This window comes from Notothenia rossii, assembly GCF_949606895.1.
Source record: "Notothenia rossii genome assembly, chromosome: 10".
NCBI lineage: Eukaryota > Metazoa > Chordata > Actinopteri > Perciformes > Nototheniidae > Notothenia > Notothenia rossii.
Genome location: NC_136908.1, coordinates 50,094,394 through 50,106,555, shown reverse-complemented (window position 1 = coordinate 50,106,555; position 12,162 = coordinate 50,094,394). Strand labels below are relative to the sequence as shown.

The window sequence follows — 12,162 nt, the reverse complement described above, 5'->3', positions numbered from 1 at the left end:
TGCGTGGCCTTTAAAAAGTAATGGTCCTTATTTACTGATCAGGTTCATTTGTGGATTGGTGAATTATTGTGGAATCAGCCAATAATTTAACATAGGTCACCTTGAAAAATGTCAACTGAGCTGTAAAGATCCAGTGTGGAGAAATCATTTCATCTTCAGCATGTATGATATACTACCCAGATAGGAGAAAATGATCAAATACTGCAGTTCAGTTAACATTTTACGATGATGCATCAGTCTTTCCCCCAGAAAGAAACCACATAACCAATACTGTGATCTATCATGTTGTCCAACTGCATCCTTTCAAAATGATATCAGTATTGCCGTCATTCCAAAGTTGCTGCCTAAAGAGCAGCTGCACAGCACAAACTAGACTGTTTACTCAGACAACAAATGGGGATGTTTTGTGCAACAAGAAACAAGTGGAAAGTGCTCGTATTTTAATTTACTGATGGACAAATGATATATAAAACTGTTTACCCCTGGATATGTGCAACTAAATGATAAACACATGTATTTTCATTCTGAAATGGCAAACTACTCTATATTTGGTCGTATTTTCGTCCACATCTTAAATATACCAAATGTATTTATTCGCAGTTCTATGGCAAACAAAGTTCCTCCACTTTGACGTAATAGGCGGGACCTGTCACTTTGATCCAGAGCTACAACTCCTGAAGGTATGTGGTAAATCTCTGTGATAAGATTTGCTTGGCAAAGAGATATTGAAATACTTTGGCATTGAATTAAATTTGTCCTCTTTTTGAAAGCTAAGATCAACAAGCCAGGCTAGCATCTGTCTATCCAAAATGTTAAAATAGAGCATTCCAGCAGTGTGACTGTAAAAAAGGACTTATCACTTTCAAACAATATACTTGCTCTTAAATATGCGAGGAAAAGACTTATGGAAATTGTCCATGCTTTCTGTCCTCTCTTCTTTCTTTTCTGATCTCCCCCCCCCCAGGGATGAAATGTTCACAAAGCCAGAGTGAATGCTGCTGAAGTGCAGAGAAATATGTTTGTGCACCAAATCCTTTTTTGTCTTCCCCCTCTGTTCGTAATGCTGCTCAATTTGCTTAAACTTTTCTCTGAGAAATTGGATGATTTCCATTTTGCTCTCCAGTGAGAAGCTTTGGGAACATGGCTGTGTTAATCTCCTTAGGATTTCCTCTGTTTAACCCGGCGCTGTGACACACTGACGAGGGGATTTCTCCTTTTGGAAATAAATCTTCTCACCTGTCTTAAATAGAATATACGGGAGATATGGGGAATCATTATTCATCCTTGTACTCATTTATTACCAGTAAAGCCAATCATGTTTTCAGTGCCTTCGAATGTATTCCTCCTGATCCGTGGCAGTCAAAAGGATTTATTAGAAGTTCAAAATATTTTACAGCTGGCTTTATACGTGCAGTATGCTGTGAATGGGTTGATGGGCTGTGTCATGTGACTGCATGTGAGCTAACGATGGTCTGGAGTGACATGTGTGGTCCTTTTTGTGATGAGATTTTTGAGATCTATTCAACAATGACAGGAGCAACAATCCGAGCCACGATACGTCCCCTAAAGGCTCCTGGAGTGGATGGTTGAGAGCGAAGGGGAGGGCTGATCATGTCTGGGGAAAGCTTGGAGGCTTTGAATAAAAAAGAAATGGATAAAGAGAGAGAGGGAGAATCCCACCCGTGACAAAGACCACAGCTCGGGGCGCACATCGCTCAGCCGTCCGGCAGAGAATGGAAGCGCGGCCGCCTGATTTGTGCCTAATAAAGTTGTCACATCCTTTCAGGACTTGCATCTACTACCGAGACCACAAGCCCCCAGTCAGGGCTAGTCAGGGGTGATCAGGGGCAGCCGCTCTTGGACAACACCTTGGAGTGATGGATGATGGGATACAGTGGTGCCGGATGGGAGTGAGGGCCAGATGATGGGAGGTGATAGGGGAGAACAATGGACAGCCATGGGTGTTCCTGCTCGATTTATTAAGGGGTTGTAAGCATCCGAGGAATTACTGCCATGAACCTTCTTTATCGGAAGAGACTCCATCGCATACTCCATGAAAACCCCAGTGAATTTGTTAAGAGATCCGTCTAGAAGTGTCATTTCTTCGACTGCAATGTCTTCGAAACCCACACGGTGACTGCTGGGGGGGGAGTGAATTCGGTTCACATCCTCCGCTTGAAGACAGGTCCTGTCCTATGCCTTGCTTATTTCCTCTTGCCCACGCTCCCATTAAGGAAGGCAGCATCTATGGCCTGACCTCTAGATGGAGGCAGCACATGGAGTCAGAGCAAGCGTCACGTCTGCCCACAGAGGCCATATAGATCTGAACACATCTGCCAAAGATAATATTTAGAGACCTATTTGTTGTGTCCATTTCTTGATATTAAAGGGGCATTAGGTCATTAAAAGCCTCAGGTCTTCTTTAAGATCATTCAATCTTAGACTGTGTGTTTATTCTCTAAGGCAGCCTTTTCTCACAGAACCAGTGGTGCAAAATGTACTTTAATGTGCAGGGGTTTGCACAGGTGTTCAACAACATAACCTACAGTAGTTATGTTATCGACTATCTTGCATGACTGTCCATTTCCTCATGAAGTAATATTCCTTTATCTCAGCATTGCAGGCATCTGGAAGAGGTTTAATTTCTCTTGAGATTAAGCTCCATAGCCTATGGGTCTATTGGAAGGGAAATTATTTACTGCTAATGTTTCCTCTGCCCTGAAAACACAACACGCTCCTGCAGTTACCAGTTTATATTACTTTTACAAGCTGCTTTTTCCCCAGCTCTATGTATTCATCAAAGACTGTAGTGCATGCACCCGCTTTATCAAAAGTTTTCAAATTCTGAAGTCAGATAACCAGATGATGCTCGCTCTCGCTATCATGCGTTCCCAGTTTAGAAACTGAATTTGTTCCATGTGCAATATCTGAGTACAACAGGCCAGCTGTGAGGAGAGGTTGGAGCTTTAAATCAATCATGGGTGGTGTGTTACTGAGAGTTATGGAAAATTGCTCTCGTCTCTAACTTGAACGCTGTACAGATCTGGTTCTCTGTGAGTAGAATAAAAGATAAAAGAAAATACAGACAAAATCACTTCGGAAATGTAGTATTAAAAAAGTAATAACCATATTAAAATCATGCCTTTTTTTAAATGTCATTTGGGGGAATAACGAAAAGTGCAAGCGACATTAATCATTATTTCTTATAAAAATGTTATCAAATTACCAGATGTAATTTGAAAAGGGTCTAAGGTAGTATTTAAGCCACAAGGAATTATTTTATCTTCACTATCTTTGATTTGAATCTATTATTATGATATGCTTACAGAATATTCATGCATATACAACAAACATATAACAATACAAAGGAGAAGATAAATCCTTGTGACTTTTCTCATTTGATCATGGTCCAAATATTCCTTAAACTTCCTCAGACTGAAGTTTCCTCACTTTCCAATGTAATGTCTTCATCTATCACACATCATTTGATCATTTCAAATTTCTTTCCTTTGCCTTACTGTACAGTAAACACACTCTTCGGCATTTCGGAATATTTACACATAAAATAGACTTTTAGAAATGCAGCACATCCACCCAAAATCTATTTACTGCTGGGCAGTGCCACACTTGATGCATTGATCTCATTAATCTTGTTACCAGCCACAGCAGGCCCACTGAACACACTGCCAAGCAGCAGACAGAGACAGAGTCAGGCATTGGCTGCGGAACATAGTGGAACATTTAGCAGAGCCATATCTTTCCCTCTAAAGTCATTTAAAGTTGCCAAAACTTGGTACTTACATTCATTAGGTTGCCAGTAACACGACTCTAATTAAAGTTTTGCCAGATCAATATGCTGGTGTTGTGATTACAGCTTGAGACAATGCCCTCAAGTGACCAAAGGCATATTGAAACTAGAGAATGCAATTCCTGAAGAAATTTCTAGTGGGAATGCTTAATGTTGAAAAGCTGACGCTGGGGGCTTGAATGTGTGATGAGAGAAGAAAATAAAGTAAAAAGGCTTGGAAAAGCAGCAGAATATTTGAATTGCAAACTTTTGAACTAACTTGATGGGAATTATCTGTCGCCATGGCAACGGCATTTGATGACACCCCATAATAAGCTTAGATGTATTGATGGCTGCATCGTTACCAGGCCTGTGAAGTTTTGGGCCATTTCGAGTGTTTAACTGAAGTTGTGAGAAAGCCGTGTTTCATAAGCGAAATGTAGATATCCTATAAAAAAAAAAAAAACATTTTCCCAAAAAAAAATTTCAATAACTTTTGGAAATAAATAAATACATGTTCAAATAAGTATAGAAACCAAGTCGAATTTGTCAAATGTATTGAACTGGTGATCACAGTTTGACAGCTATAGGCCTACTACAGCTTTCGTGTGCGGAGGCGATTCACAATCAGGCCAGCAGTAGAGAAGACCCTCTCAGCTGGAACAGAGGTTGCGGGTATAGCAAGGTACAGTATGTATATAAGTTTAATTTGGCATAGTTTGCCCTCCACACCGCATTCACTAACCTGGTCGAAATATTTCCACACATTACTCCTTTTTGACGCCATGTCTGTAGGACTCTTCTTAGAGTGTAAATAATTACCGGACTATGACTGGTAAAATATGTTGAATACCGGCAAAACTAAATGTACTTTGCCGCCACACACGGTTGCCAAGTAGCGCTTATTGTTGTTTAGTCTGGCCACTCATGTGTCGCGAGTGTTGACAGGGGGCGGGGGAAATTCTATCGTCAATCAAACCAGTTTATATTTAACCACGCCCACTTCCGCATTACGCAAGGATCGACGTAGCTCTACGTGATAGCGTCATAGACGCGCGCGAAATCTGAATCTGACAAGCAAAATACCGTCCTTATAAACGCTGCATAATATACAATATAATAGTGCTTCTTTGTCAATATGACTGATGAACACACTTATGCAGTGCTGAGGTAATGTTAATTCATCATTTAATATTAATTCCTGATGGATATAAGAGGGATACATTAGCAAACATCACCCCCATCCCTCTGTTTAGAGGCAGGACACTCAGTGCCCCTCTACACGCTCTGACTCCTCTTCGTCCCCATCCCTCTGTTTTATCCCATGTAACCTCCCTGTTAATACAAATCCATTACCCGACATCACAGTATTAAATGACTAAAGGTCCACTGCCCTCTGCAGTCATGAAATCTTTCCAGAGGCTGGTGTTGATCCAACCTAAAGGACATCAGATGACCCCTGCTTGACCTCCTGCAGTTGATGCAAACAGGTAAGTGGATCATGCAGTCAACTTGGGATTGTATCCTGGGACTTCAGCATTCAGCAGTCCCCTGTTCCTACCTCACCCCTCCCACTGTCCCAGCCTTCACCTGGTGAGACATATACACCAATTAAAAGGCATGATTATTACACAGTCTCTTATTCAGAGTGCCTAATATATGTATATATTTTTTTACAGTGCAGATTTTGGCTTTTTGGGGACCATCGCACATGTGTGTAAGTAACAAGTATGTATAATCTGCAACAACTGTCAGGTGGTGTTATTGATTATCTTTGCAAAAGAGCCCCCACCAATATTGATTTTGAAAAATATATTTTAATTGAAATATGGGAGCAAAAACAAAAGGGTAGAATTGATCATACCATATTATGTCATTATTGCAACTGTTTTTATTATATTGTGTTGTTTTGTTTATATATATATATATGTATGTGTGTGTGTACAAATGAATTAATATAAAGTGTATATATGTGAGTGTGTGTGTATACATTAATAAATACATGTGTGAGTACTTATAAGTGTGTGTTCATATATATATATAATAATGTGTGTGTGTATATATATATATATATATAAAATAGTGTGTGTTTATATATATTTGTTTATAAATGAATAAATGTGTGTATATATATATATATAAAATAGTGTGTGTTTATATATATATGTTTATAAATGAATAAATGTGTGTATATATATATATATATATATATATATATATATATAAAATAGTGTGTGTTTATATATATATATGTTTATAAATGAATAAATGTGGGTGTATATATATATATATATATATATATAAAACAGTATCATTAAATAATGCTGTGTGTATATAAATGAATGAATACATCTGTGTGTATACATTAATAAATACATGTGTGAGTACATATAAGTGTGTGTTTATATATATATATATATATATATATATATATATGTTTATAAATGAATAAATGTGTGTATATATATATATAAAATAGTGTGTGTTTATATATATATGTTTATAAATGAATAAATGTGTGTATATATATATATATATATATATATATATATAAAATAGTGTGTGTTTATATATATATATATATGTTTATAAATGAATAAATGTGTGTGTGTATATATATATATAAAACAGTATCATTAAATAATGCTGTGTGTATATAAATGAATGAATACATCTGTGTGTATAAATGAATAAATACATGTGTGAGTACATATAAGTGTGTGTTTATATATATATATATATGTTTATAAATGAATACATGTGTGTATATATATATATAAAATAGTATCATTAAATAATGCTGTCAGATAAATGAAGTACACAGTAATAGCCAAGGTTATATTCAATATTCTGCACTTACACCAGCTGAGATGATAAAACACCAGTAATACAATCTCAAGACTCTTCGATATGGCTTTCAGCGTTCGTCAGTCATATTGACAAAGAAGCACTATTATATTGTATATTATGCAGCGTTTATAAGGACGGTATTTTGCTTGTCAGATTCAGATTTCGCGCGCGTCTATGACGCTATCACGTAGAGCTACGTCGATCCTTGCGTAATGCGGAAGTGGGCGTGGTTAAATCTAAACTGGGTTGGAATAACGATAGTAAGTAAGTAAGTAAGTAAAAGTTTATTTCTAAAGCACCCCTCCCAGCACGAATGCACAGAGTGCTGTACAAAATATAGCAGTCAAAACAATTAGGCCAATATGGCACTAAGGCATAATAATAACAAAGCATAACATGACAGGAAAATAGAATAAAAACTTAAAAACAATATACAAACATGAAACCAAGTGCAAGAGGACCAGTGATCGACAGTGACAGGACAGTGACGTGATGAACGGCCTAAGACTGCTCAAACGCCTGCTTAAATAAGTGCGTCTTTAGGTGTCCCTTGAACAGGTTGAGGGTAGACGCGGCGGGCGAGCACGTTCATGAACTGTTAGCGCCGGAACCTCGCAACGGCTGCGGAGCAAATTTGCACCGCATTTGGGCATAAGATGAGGTTTGAGTCTGCGTGATCTGCGTGTAGGGAGGGGCAGCAGCCATATCATTAGCTAGAAATAGCTATATCTGATGGATTTGGACATAAACGCGAGTGAAGTATAACCGGACGCGAGAGAGAGAGAGAGAGAGAGATCAGCACCTGCAGCTCTGCCCGCTGTGAGGGACCGGTGAGCGGAGCAAAACACACATTTAGACGTTACCTAACACATTTAGCTATGGCACTGTCGTATACATTGAATTATTCCATTTGATAATATGTAATCAACTTAGGCATCCCTACCAACAAAACAAAAAAAATTAATACAAATATTAAAAACTCATATTCAAATACCTGAATAATTATTCGAATACCTGAATAATTTGGAATATTCTAATATTCGATTAATCGTTCCCATCCCTAGTTAGCACACGTGAAGTTTGAGCACTTTTTGACCATTTTCATAGGAGTTATAGCAATATCGTGTGTTACGGCGAGGGATGCGTTGCCATGGCAACAACTTTTGAGGAAAGCTCACTAATGGCACATAGATATGTTGAAGGCTGGACCATTAACCATTATCCGAAGTCTGCTGCTCTGAGCATGTCAGTTGGAGTTATGACATCATCGTGTTCCATGACACATGTGTTTATATTTGAGCTAAAGACGTGTCTTGAGATCTTAGGTTTCCATGGTGATGTGCAGTAATCAGTGAGAGGAGGGCATTTGCATTGTTCTGAATGAGAGATAAACCTCTTATATGTGAACGTTCTGTTGAAGAACCGTAACAGATATCGGTGAAATTTCAACGCGTGAAGCATCTGAAGGAAGTTGACCATCTGAAGTGTGCTTTTTGTGTACTTTCGGGTTAATAATGTGGCCTTTTTGGCAGATTAACTAAAGGTGTGCGGCTAATGCTTTGAGTAAAGATCAGCTTGAATTTACAATGGGGTTTAATGGAGACATGTTGAAAGTTTTTGTCACTTCATGCCCTCAAAAGGCATTTTGTTTAATTTGTTTTCAAGCTACAAGATGTTTTCCTACATTTGTCATGACAACTTATGTATCAGGAGTGTAGGGTTTGGGAATTATGGCAGGTTTAAAAAAAAATATTAAGGCGAATTTCAAGCTGTCCTCCACTCTAGCTTTGAGATCACACGACTTAATGAGCTGCTCAATACACACTAATGTTAAAATCTGAAGAAGGCCTCTTTACCAAGGTCTGAACAATGTTTAATATTTCTAAAAGTATGAATCAGATTTAAAAGTTGTTTAACATGAATAATGTCAGAAAGATGTGTAACATTTTAAAGTTGGAATGAGGTTTCTGAGTGAAAGTATGAAGGAACAGTTAGCAGTTGAAGCGTATGAAGATTTTTCAAGTCTGAAGAGTTTCTCCATTGACTTCAATGTTAAAAATGTGATGGATTATGGGATGTATCTCTGGAATTATGAAAGTTATGAATGAGAAAAAGTAATAGCCATCGATTCCCGACCGAGCTGAACGTTTTGACGTTTTGAACGGAGTTTCTGCGATGTGGAATGTGGGAGAAGAAGAGGCGCAAAATAACCCGGCGGAATAATCGATAAAGAATTTCGTGCGTCGGAATGCTGTATTCAGAATTTCCACTAAATAAGCATATTGTAACAATGCACGTTATATGTTGATGTTTTATTAGTTCATGGGATTTGTTTTGTGCTGGGAAAGTTTAGTTTAGTTCTGCAGCATTTTGTTGTTGCTCCTATTATTGATTTAGTCATGTTGGTGACAGAACTTTGGCATTCTTTGAGATTTCAGTAAGTGGGTTTTTTTTTCAATTTGGTTTCTATCCAATTGTTCATGTTTCAAAGACTTTCCACTTGCTGCCATGACATCAGACGCTGCTTTTGAATATTTACTTTTTCATTTAACTGTTTTTTTCATTTACTGCTTTTGTCAGTTTACTTCACTGTGTCTGATAGACTAATCTCAACAAACATTCTCATGTTACATTTACTCTCTTTAAGTGATAAGAATTCTTAAACTAAAACACGGCTGCCCAAGCAACCTTTAAACATGAGATATCACAAAATGTTCTTATTTCAGCAATACAATCTTCTCTTTCACTCAGTATGCATGTTCTTCTAAGTTCAAATGTTGGAGTTTTGGGACAAATATTAAAGTATTCTTAATATATCCCTAAATCCTGACTATCATGGTGAAGCAGGTGGCTTATTAACTGCTGTCTTAGCAAACAGTTGTGACATTTCGGCGACTCTCAGTGCGACCCCAGGATCGTGCTGAGGAGTCAGGATACCTTGGGTGTGTGCGAGTCACAGCAGGCCGCACTAATCACATTACATTTAGCCGTGACAAAGACAAGGCCATGTACAACTGAGATAGAAGGATTAAACCAATTTAATAAGTATGGATTACCCTTCAGTACAGTAATGAACTTGATGAGTGTTGTGTCGAGAAATATAGCAGTGGGGGAGAACGAGAAGATGATAGGAAGAGGATGATCGTTTTATTTTGAAGGCATGGGCAGAACTTCCTCTCTTCTGTAATTCATTTATTGATTGTAAATTGTGTACCCGACAGAATTGTTTTTGTTCATTAGCACAGATTTTATGACCTTTACTTTGAGCAATAGAAGTTATATTTAAACTAATGACCTTTCCCTCGAAGCAGTATTTTAATGATGTAGCTGATCTGATGGCTCTTTATTCGGCTGGCTATATTCAACTCAATTATCCCATCAATTTTTATGAGCTCATAACCTGTTTCACATGTGAGATGTCAATCAGCAAAGTAATTAGTAATTACAGCTGTCAGGTTAGTTTAATGTAGTAAATGGAAAAAAAGTATTCTGTCATAATTACGATTGCAAAATACCTTGTGTTGTCTTTTGGATACCGTTCTATAATGTGTTTCACTCATTTGTGCATGTTTAATGATCAAACATTTACCAATTTTGCTTTAATAATAATAGTAATAATAATAATAATAACTTGGATTTATATAGCGCCTTTCATAATACCCAAGGTCGCTTTACAAGGAAGAACAGGAGTATAAACAAACATAACAAACATAACAAACCAAAAGGCAGTCAGACGAACAGTTTAGACAGACAAAACAACAAATAGATTTGGGGCCAAAGTCCTTGGCAGACAGATGGGACTTGAGGGCCCTTTTGAAGGCGTCAAGTGTGGGGATGTTGTGGATCTCCGCAGGGAGAGCGTTCCAGAGAGTGGGGGCTGCCATACTGAAGGCTCTATCCCCGAAGGTTCACAGGTTGGTGCGGGGGGCCAGAGTATGAAGACCGCAGGCTCCGGGGTAGGGCATGTGGGAAGAACAGCGAGCCAGCTAGCAGCTAGCACCATTAGCCTGGTAGAAACCGGACCTCGAACCTCAGCAGCGGTGATGGAAAACTCCCCAGTTGAGATGGTAGGACTGAGGGAGGGTTTGTGGATAGTCCTGGGAGCGTGGCAGAGAGGAGCCCAGTCAAGGTATTCCAGAGCGGGGATTCCAGGGATAGGAGAGCACGACTGTGAGCTCGTTTTGCTAATGGCAGGACGGCAGAGGCTAGGAGCTAAACTGCAGCCAAACATAATCCGCTGAGCAACGGAGATGGCAGAAACACAAAACCAGAGCAGAACAATCTTTTTGCTGTGTATGTGAAAAAGTTTGACGGCAGGAATAAGCGTTGGCAAGAAGAGCGGCGAAAAAAACGCCAGCGTCCCCTCTAGCCAACAAACAAAGTGAGCAGGAATCAGGAGGTTTTGAAAGAAAGCTTTAAACTTAAAGGGCCCGTGTCATGCTTTTCCGGTTATTACCCGTCCCCTTGTGTGTTATGAAGGTTTTTATGCATGTAAACGGTCTGCAGAGTCAAAAACCCTCAAAATACACCCTGAAGCGAGTAATGCTCTAGCAGTCTATGCTGCCCCAAAACGCCTCGTTGGAGATTTCTGATTTTCCATTGTTTACTTCCTGGGTACTGTGACATGGGAATACCCAGAGGCCACACCCTCTGCCAGCATTTCACGAAACAAAGCTTCACAAACCTTTCAGCGATTCATGCCGGATATGTACAGTGTAGGGCACTGAAGAACGATGCTGTTCCTACTTTGTTTGGACCAAACAAGGTATCCTACCACGACTGTTTGAATGTGTAAACGTTTTTCGGGCTGCTAAGTTGGGATCGCGGAGAAATGCTCTCCGCAGACCCATTCTCACAGCATTATAAACCTTTTTCTTACTCAATATCAAGCCACACTTATTGTTTTTATTTCGGCAGTGAGTGTTTGTGTGCTCAGGATGAGTTTCGCTTGTTCTCGCTGTATCGCCGACCCGGAAGCCTGTCCGCTCCTCGCAGCAACGAGCCTCGCAACTTCCCGACCAATCAGAGCACACTGGGCTCACAGGGAGGGGGGGGGGGGGGCAGTAGCTCCAACAAGCCGTTTAGGACAGAGAGTGAATACCGTTGAATACACATACAGAGATGCTGTATGAGAAACCAATGTGAGTTTGGAAAATTGCACTGTATAAATTAGGGGTGTAACGGTACACGTACCCGTACCGAAATTATTCGGTACGGGCCCTTCGGTTCGGTACACGTGTGTACCGAAGTGTACCGAACGAATATAACGTTAAACGTAAAAAATTGAGAACGTGAACAACTTTTTGGAAGTAATCTCAGGTGCTGCGTCGCAGCATTCAGAGTAATTTGCTCACATTGGGTTCAACGCGTCATAGAGCGACCAAGTCATTTCATTGGACGAGAGGCATACTATGAGAGCTGGTCAGAGGGATGCGTTCATATGTAGTCAGTCATTTGAGGAACTGTCGAAATGGCGAACGCAGATAAAGTTGAGCTCGAAAATCCTCCAGCATCATTGAAGTCTC

General features: G+C 39.3%; 1 long non-coding RNA gene across 2 annotated transcripts in view; it reads left to right on the top strand.

Moving 5' to 3' along the window:
• Window positions 1-5,844, top strand: part of LOC307023113 — a 99,737-nt gene extending 93,893 nt beyond the window's left edge. The window contains exons 3-4 of one of the 2 annotated variants that reach the window (XR_013803605.1): window positions 601-5,380; window positions 5,467-5,844. This is a non-coding gene — a long non-coding RNA (uncharacterized lncRNA). Of the gene's footprint in view, window positions 1-600 lie in introns of both variants that reach the window. The other variant, XR_013803606.1, reaches the window with a different exon arrangement.
• The last annotated feature ends 6,318 nt before the right edge of the window (window positions 5,845-12,162 follow it).